The sequence below is a fragment of the Trichechus manatus genome, unplaced genomic scaffold (assembly GCF_000243295.1).
Source record: "Trichechus manatus latirostris isolate Lorelei unplaced genomic scaffold, TriManLat1.0 scaffold00094, whole genome shotgun sequence".
Taxonomy (NCBI): Eukaryota; Metazoa; Chordata; class Mammalia; order Sirenia; family Trichechidae; genus Trichechus; species Trichechus manatus.
The window spans coordinates 913,422-921,638 of NW_004444030.1; the positions used below are offsets into that span (position 1 = coordinate 913,422).

The 8,217-nt window shown below is 39.1% G+C and overlaps 1 pseudogene; it reads right to left on the reverse strand.

Moving 5' to 3' along the window:
- Positions 1-830: 830 nt before the first annotated feature.
- LOC101359562 (E3 ubiquitin-protein ligase RING2 pseudogene) lies at positions 831-1,829 on the reverse strand (annotated as a pseudogene).
- Between the last annotated feature and the right edge of the window lie 6,388 nt (positions 1,830-8,217).

Genomic DNA, 8,217 nt, shown 5'->3' on the forward strand with positions numbered 1-8,217 from the left:
CTCTAGTATTTCAAGAAACAAAAATATCAAACACACATAATAAATTGAAGTGACAACAGAGCTAACACCAAAAAAAGGACCTCTTTAAACATACTTTTGAAGACTACATACGACCAATTTAATTTTCCTTTCTTTGGTGAAATCTGTATATGAATCAAGTTCTCATAGAACCTGAGATTTTGATTCTTTTTCCCAGGATCAGAAATTCTAAAATTATTACAAGAAAAAATGGAAAAAAAATAACACTGCATGATAATGGACACTAAGTTTATAAAGAACCTCTTTTTAAAATGAGATATTATGGAAGAAAATACCATGAAAATAATAATCATATGAGAATTGTTTTTTAAGCACAGTAAATTTGAGTCTTGGTCTTCATGAAGATACTATAGTTTATATAGAAAGCTATAAATATACAAGACTCTGGCGAGGGAAAAATGTCAGAATACATATTACTTAACATTCTGTAGGCCTAAAAAACTTTGGGGCAGAGGGAGAAGGATGGCTAACTGAATTTTCACTTTAGAATACAGAACTATGAAAAATTCCTGGGTCAAAACAGTCCTTGAAATGAAACCCCACTTTGTGAAAAAACACAACTTACAAAGATTTTTTAAAAGAAAGAAAAAGCACTGAATAATTGCAGTCCCTTTCAAAAAGGAAATCTTAAATTGAGGGGGAAAGATTCTAATAGTGTAACCCAGTCTGGCTCAGAAAGAAAATTGAACAGCATATCCGAGATTGTCTATAAAAGTAGAGATGGTACATCTTTAATATTAAAGAACAAGGCTATTAAAAAGTTCATTCTCAGAAATGTTTTTAGGAAAAGCTCATTTGTGCTCTTTTGTGGGTACATAATAAAGTTCCATGGGTTTGTTCACTTTTTAGTATTTCTCACTGACCAATTCCAAAGAAAAAGAGCCGTTTAATACAGTGAACTGGCCATTGGCTGTTGCTATGAAGATGGCATACTGCTTCTCACTAGCTGTATCAAGGTTTATCTGGTTTGATTCTCCTTTGCTCTGAAGTTCTTCTAAAGCTAGCCTCATAGCCAGATACTTGGATAAGTGATCAACGGTGGCATTACCTAAAGTCTTTGTATCTTGTCTGTGCACTGTCGTCTTTTTCCATAAGTGTGGGATGAGACCTGAATGCTAACTCGATTTCCCTAGCACCATCCATGACTGGGATCAGTTGGCACTGCTGCTTTGTTATTATCAAGCTCAAGCCCAGAATCATCAGATGTTTTGGTCTATTTGTTACTAGGTCCTGCTTCCTGATTGCTATGTGTGGATGCACTACTACAGTGTGAACTGTCACCCTTATCTTCTGCTCAACTACCATTTTCAATCTGGACCTCGCTGTAGTCTGTTCACGGCCTGTATCTTCGGTCTTTCCTCAATGCTGTGACTGAGTGCTTGCTGATTGTTGGTGCTTGTTGATCCTGGCTAATACCCTTTCTTGGTGAGCTTCATACTCATCACGACTTGGATAAATTTTGCTGAGGAGGGCCTCAAAGTTTGGGTCTGGCCTTAGTGATCTTTTTGGAAACTAGCTTCTTCTGACAGGTAGGACATTCTTTTTTGCCACTTCTGAGGGCTGTGATAATGCAGTCTGCACAAAAACGATGTAAACACTCCTTTGTAGTCATGATGTTCTTCAATATAGCCAAACAAATTGGGCACATCAGTTCACTGTGTAGACTTCCAGTGAAACCACGATTTCCAAACCATCCGTTACTGCCTCCTGAGGTGTTCTCTATAATTCATACAAAGTTCCCATGTTTTGCTTAACGGGTGAGTTCCATTCACCTGCACAGCCTGAGGCATTGCAGCTCCTGCCCTAGCCGGGGGCTCCGCTGACCGCAGCCCGAGTGAGACTGGAGTACAAACCAGAACAGCTGCCGGGTCCGCAGCACAATATGGCGAGCTTCAACTTCCGCAATGGAGCTCGGGAAGTACAACACGGGCTGCTCAATATTCATGAGAGACGGCACGAAGGAGCGAGCGAGGGGGCGGGAGCGCGGGGCTGGTTGTGCGTTTATTTTTGGAGAAGGATTCAAAGTAATTTGGTACTGGTAGATTTTATAGATTTTCTACAGTTACCTGTATTTCTCCTTCCCTTGAAGGCTCCTCTCCCCATTCTCCTGAATGAGGTGACTGCCAGCTCTTTGCACCCAGGCCAGGCATGTAAGCAGGTAGGATTTATTTTGGATGTGCGGGTGAGGAGTCTGCTAAATTTTAGTAGAAGTTGACTCTGGGATCCAGTTGCTGTCAAGTCGATTCTGACTCATCGCAGCCTCAGGTGTTTCTGAGTAGAAATGTGATCCGTAAGGTTTTCAGTGTCTGATTTTTCAGAAGTAGACTGCCAGGCCTTTCTTCCCAGGTGCTTCTGGGTGACTCAGACCTCCAACCTTTTGGTTAGTAACCGAATACTTAACCATTTGTGCCACCAACGGATTCAACAGTAGATATATGTCTGTCTATTCTAGGATACCAGTTCCCACACAGAAGCCCTTGGTCATTCCAAATACATTGCTCAGGTTTTTTTGGAGAATATCTCCCTGATAGCTCTGAGCTTTCCATGTGTGCTTATTCAGAGCCTAGAAGCCCCTGGTGTTCTGTTTTGAGGAAGGACTTCCAACTTCTTAGTCACTGATCTTCCATGCATGCTCTGAGCTCCACTCAGGTTTAAGCATCCATATTCTGTTATCACCTTCCATATTCCAGAAATGTATGAAAATCTCCGGTGTACTGTTCACCAACTTTCACCCCACCAGTCTAGTAAGTTTATAAATGTATTATCTTCCATGCCCCTTTATTATCATTTCAGTGAGATTTGCGGAGGGAAAAGAATTAAACATATGGACTGAGTCCAGCAGCCAATGATAGCATTACAATGAAAATGTATAATATTTAATTTTCACCTCTTAAATGTGCAGTAATAAGGCCACTATGGAGTGTGATTCCAAATTATATTTAAAATAAAGCTTTAAGATTGATGAATGAGAACTATAGTTAAAGATATGGTAACTGTTTAGTTTGTATGGAAATCTTAGACTATATGATTCCCAAACCAAAAACCAAACCCACTGCCATCAAGTCAATTCTGACTCATAGTGACCCCATAGGATTTCCAAGGCTGTAAATCTCTACGGAATCAGACTGTCACATCTTTCTCCCACGGAGCCTCTAGTGGTTTTGAACCGCCAACCTTTAGGTTAGCAGTTGATCGCTTTAACCACTCCACCACCAGGGCTCCTCTATAGGATTCTACTCCACTTATTAAATACCTTTTTTCAGTCTAGGTGTTAATTTATAGATTTCATAGCATAATATAGTGATTAAAAGTATATACTCTGGAGTCACAGAGACTTGGGTTCAAGTCCACTTCTGCTATTTGCTAATTCTGTGACCTTGAAAAAAGTTATGTATCTCTTCAAGGCATACTTCTGTCTTCTGTGCAATTTATTTATTTATTCCAAAAAAATTTATTAAATGTTTACCATGTACCAACTACTTTACCAGTTTCTGTGAAGATTAATAAAAGAATGCAAGTAAAGTGATTAACCTGGTACTTAAGACCCTGATAAAGATTTGCTGTTATTGTTATTATTTTCAGCTTTATTCTTTATTATAAGGCAAAGAAAGAACTGAACATGAAACAATAATACATTGTCAGTCTTTCTTTGCTACATGATACATTGCTGGTGGAAAATAACCTGTGTTGTTGTTGTTAGATGTCACACAGTCTATTTGGAGTCATGGTGACCCCATGTGCACAGAGTCTAAATGCTCCAGAAGGTTTTCAAGGCTGAAGCAGATTGCCAAGTCTGTCTTCCAAGGTGCCTCTGGATGGGTTCAAACTGTCCACCTTTCAACTATAGTCGAGTACTTAACTGAAAGAATTGAACATGAGACAATATTATATTGTCAATCTTCACTTCAGGTAAACTGCTGGTGGAAAATAAACTATAAATATATAAAATAATTTCAAAGTTCTGACACCCATATGGGTCGAAAAAAGATTCATATTAAAACAATATCAACCAATGAAAATGTGGAAACCATGCTGGAAAATTGTGCATGAACTCTTCAATGTCCTTTAAAAATCCTTTAAAAAGCAAGTATTTCACTCAAACACCAAAAAGAACTGCACAGAATGATTTGACAAATATCTTCGTTTTTTTCCCTCAAGGCCACTTTCTTAAAATTGAAATAAAAGAGCAATGCATTGCTTCCTATATTCACCAAAAGGTAAGGGGAGTATTGTGTGGTTGGGCTCTGTGTTTTTATCTTGAAGCTCAGTGTTCCACAAACTGGAGCCCTGTGTCAGTTTGCTTTACACACTCTACCTCTTTTCCCCGGCTGGACTTGGTCAGATAGGCTGCATCCTTCCCATCACAGAGGTGGCTCTGATCCCCTTTTCTAGATGATCACTATCAACACTTACTTGTCAATGAGAGAGATCATTATATTTCTCTTGTAAACAAAAACATTCTGGCAGAAGAGCTAGGGATCAGTTAGTGTTAGTTTCTTTTCTAAATAATCCCTCACAGTCCAAAACTTTACAGACCGAAGGAAGAAATCCAAAGGTCTTTTAATGTTCATCAGTGCTCTAGGAACTCCCTCTTTAAATGTCCACAGGCAAATATTACACACACATTAGCCTCACCAAAGTTACCTGGTAAATGGTTCCACAAAATGTTACCAACATACCATTTTACCGTACGCAATATTTTCTTAAAAACACACCTATCGTTACTGGATAGCATCCATTTTAAATTTATGTGCTTCCCTTTTCCCTAGGGAGCCCTGGTAGGGCAGTGGTTAAGAGCTCAGCTGCTAACCAAAAAGGAAGCAGTTCAAATCCACCAGCCACTCCTTGGAAACCCTATGGGGCAGTTCTACTCTGTCCTATAGGGTCACTATGAGTCAGAACAGACTTGACAGCAACGGGTTGGTTTTGAGTTTTCTTTTTCCTAGAGAGTAATATACCATACCAGTTGGGAGTCTAATCACGCCAGGACTCAGGTAATAACTTTGAATGGTCAGCCATGACCATTCAAAGGATCCAGAGGATTGATTTAATATTAAACGCTCATGCTTGATACTACGTACAATTCCTGCCTCTGTAAGACTATTTAAGAATTAGGATGAAAGTATTTTTACATGGGGATGGAGGGAATAAGTGCCCCCAGAAGTGAGTTGCTAGAAAAGAGGGAGGTGCAGACTGTTACCGGATGATCCTTCCTATCCACAGATACTGCTGTCCTCTCTGCTAACATCCATAATCAATCCCAAAATTCCACATTCAGAAAACATTTAAAAGCTGCATTGTGTTCTAACTAGAGATTATCCCAGTGACATTTTAATTCAATTTTCATGTCTGAGGCTGTTTAAACACTTCATAAACTAGTGGAAAAAACATTGGGAATTTGGAGTCTCTCCTTGGCTCTACCATTGACATGATTCTGGCGAATTAGTGGACACCTATAGGGCCCAGTTTTATAGTTTGCAAAAAGAAATTGGGCATTATTTCTGTCTCTATTTATTTTCTTTTGCCTAACACGTTTCTATTAACTTTATATTTTATCTCATGAGTGTGACCAAAGAAGCACCCTTATTCTAGTGTTCTTGCTAAGTCTTCTCCCCAAATGGTATTCATTCATTCAACAAATATTTATCCATTACCTATCATGTGCCAGGTACTATACTAGGCCCTGATGGTACAACAGTAAACCAGACAGATGAAGTCACTGTTCTCATGGGACATCATATTACAATGGGAATTTAAAAGATAATATGACAAATCAATGAATATATATTTATCTTAAGTTTAGGTGGAGATGAGCTCTGAAGAGAAATAAAACAAGGTAGAGTATGAAAATGGGGATGGATAGGGCAACTGAGATATAGTAGTCAGGTTAGGCTGCTCTCAGGAGGTGACATTTAAGCAAAGGCTTGAAGGAACTGGGAATGAACCATGTGAAAGTCTGGGCAAAGGACAGTCCACAAAGGGGGAAAACGAGAGAAAATTCCTGAGGAAGGAACACATTTGGCAGGTTTTTGAAATGCAAGAAAAGTGGAATGGCTAGAGAGGAGAAGCAAGGGGACAATAGTGAGGTGCAAGAAGTAATCAGGGGCCAGATCATGTAGGACCATTGCAGATCATGATAGGGAAGCCATTAGGGAATTTTGAACAGGGAAGTGGCATGACCTTATTTACATTTTTAACCTATTTTTTCTGCTGCTAGATGAAGAAACCTGGGGACTTGGAGAAGGGAAGAGAGTCAAGGAGACGACTTAGGAACCTAAAACAGTGTTCTAAGAGAACCATTAGATTAGTATAGTAGCATTGGATATAATGAGAAATGGTTGAACATTAGATGAACACTTTTGGAGGTGGATTCCTAATGGATTGGATGAAGGAAAGGGAGGGACGTTAAGAACCACTGGGGTCAATAATCTATTAGGTTTATTCCAGAAATAAAGATCTATGAAGCCATGATGTAAAAAACCTACACTTTAGATGGCTGCTCACAGTAAGAAGAGATTTTACCTCAATCGGCTGCTTTTGTAAACCATCTTGCGGCTTGGGCCATGCCTTGGGCAAGTCATTTAACACTTCTGGCCAATAATTTCCACACTACCAAAGTGGGGGAAATAAGACAGATTATCACTTGACAGCCTTTCCCATGTAGAGGCACCATGGTGGTATGGAAAGCATGTGTATTCCAGAATTAGATAGACCTTGTTTAATCCTGGCTCTAACAACTTATGAGTTAGACAAGTTATATAAACTCCCAAATTGAGGATGTTCAAAGAGATAAAAATTCCTCCCTATTATGGTTGCTGTATGTAGCCCTGGTGACACAGTGGGTAAGAGCTTGGCTGCTACCAAAAAGTCGGCAGTTCGAATATACCAGCTGCTGCTTGGAAACCCCATGGGGCAGTTCTACTCTGTTCTATAGGTTCGCTATGAGTCAGAATCAACTCGACAGCAACAGGTTTTGGTTTTTGGTTTATGGTTGTTGTGAGGTTAAATAAAATGCCTCATTCAATGACTATTTCTTGCTCACTATCTACATGATAGCAAGCTGGCACAAAATCTTGGGGATGAGGAAGACACAGCTCTGCTTCTCAGCGTACACTTTCTTATGCTTCAAAATGTCAAGCACTGGGCCTGACCTATAAACCAGCTGCCATCGAGTCGATTCTGACTCATGGTGACCCCATGTGTGTCAGAGTAGAACTTTGGTCCAATGGGTTTTCAGTGGCTTATTTTTCAGAAGTAGATAGATGAGTCTTTCTTCCAAGGTGCCTCTGGGTAGACTCAAACTGTCAACCTTTTGGTTAACAGCCAAGCACATTAAATGTTTGCACAATCCAGGGCCTGAGCTATAGTAGGTGCTTATTGGAAGCTGGATTTTTTCTTCCAAATCCAAAATTACATACTTAGGTAAGGGCATAAAGCACATGCTTTAAGACAACATAGTTGTCTTTTCAGGGGAGACTTCTGGAACCAATATCCTAATCCAAAGAATGACTCTAATAATATAATTTCAGACAAATCGGCAAGTAATAAAGGAGATACTTTCGGAAAGGCAAATATTTTTCTCTCCCTCAGATTAAGACACATTTGCCTGCAAATATACTCCCAGGAAGCATTTTCTATTAGAACACGTTTAAGTACTGATTCATACTTAAAATCATAGAGGATACCTGAAGGAGTTCTTTCCAAACACTTATTTATCTTACTTTGTCAGTAAAATGATCCTGCCTTAAGCATTTTGAATCAGTTGACAAAATTATTTTTTTATTACCTTTAAATTTATCATTTGTCATAGTAAGAAATGCACATCCAATTCACCTGGCAATAGGCACTGCAATATTTTTAATAGCATTTTATAGAAATGTCATATTCAGTTAGTGATTTCACCATGCCACCTCAACAATTAGTGAACTAATCCAGGAAGTGCCAATAAAAATCACATCAGGAAATAGTTTCCTCAGCCATTTGCAAATTATTAATATGCTGTCAAGTTTAGAACTCAAGCTGAATTCAAAGCAGAGTCCATGGTCTTCAGATTTACTCAGTGACACTGTGAACCAGTGACATATAGGTGAAAGGCTCTATTTTCTTATTCCCTTTTATCTAACTCATAATATCTCCATTTCCCTCTGTGTCTCCACTGTCCTCGCTACATGACTAGAA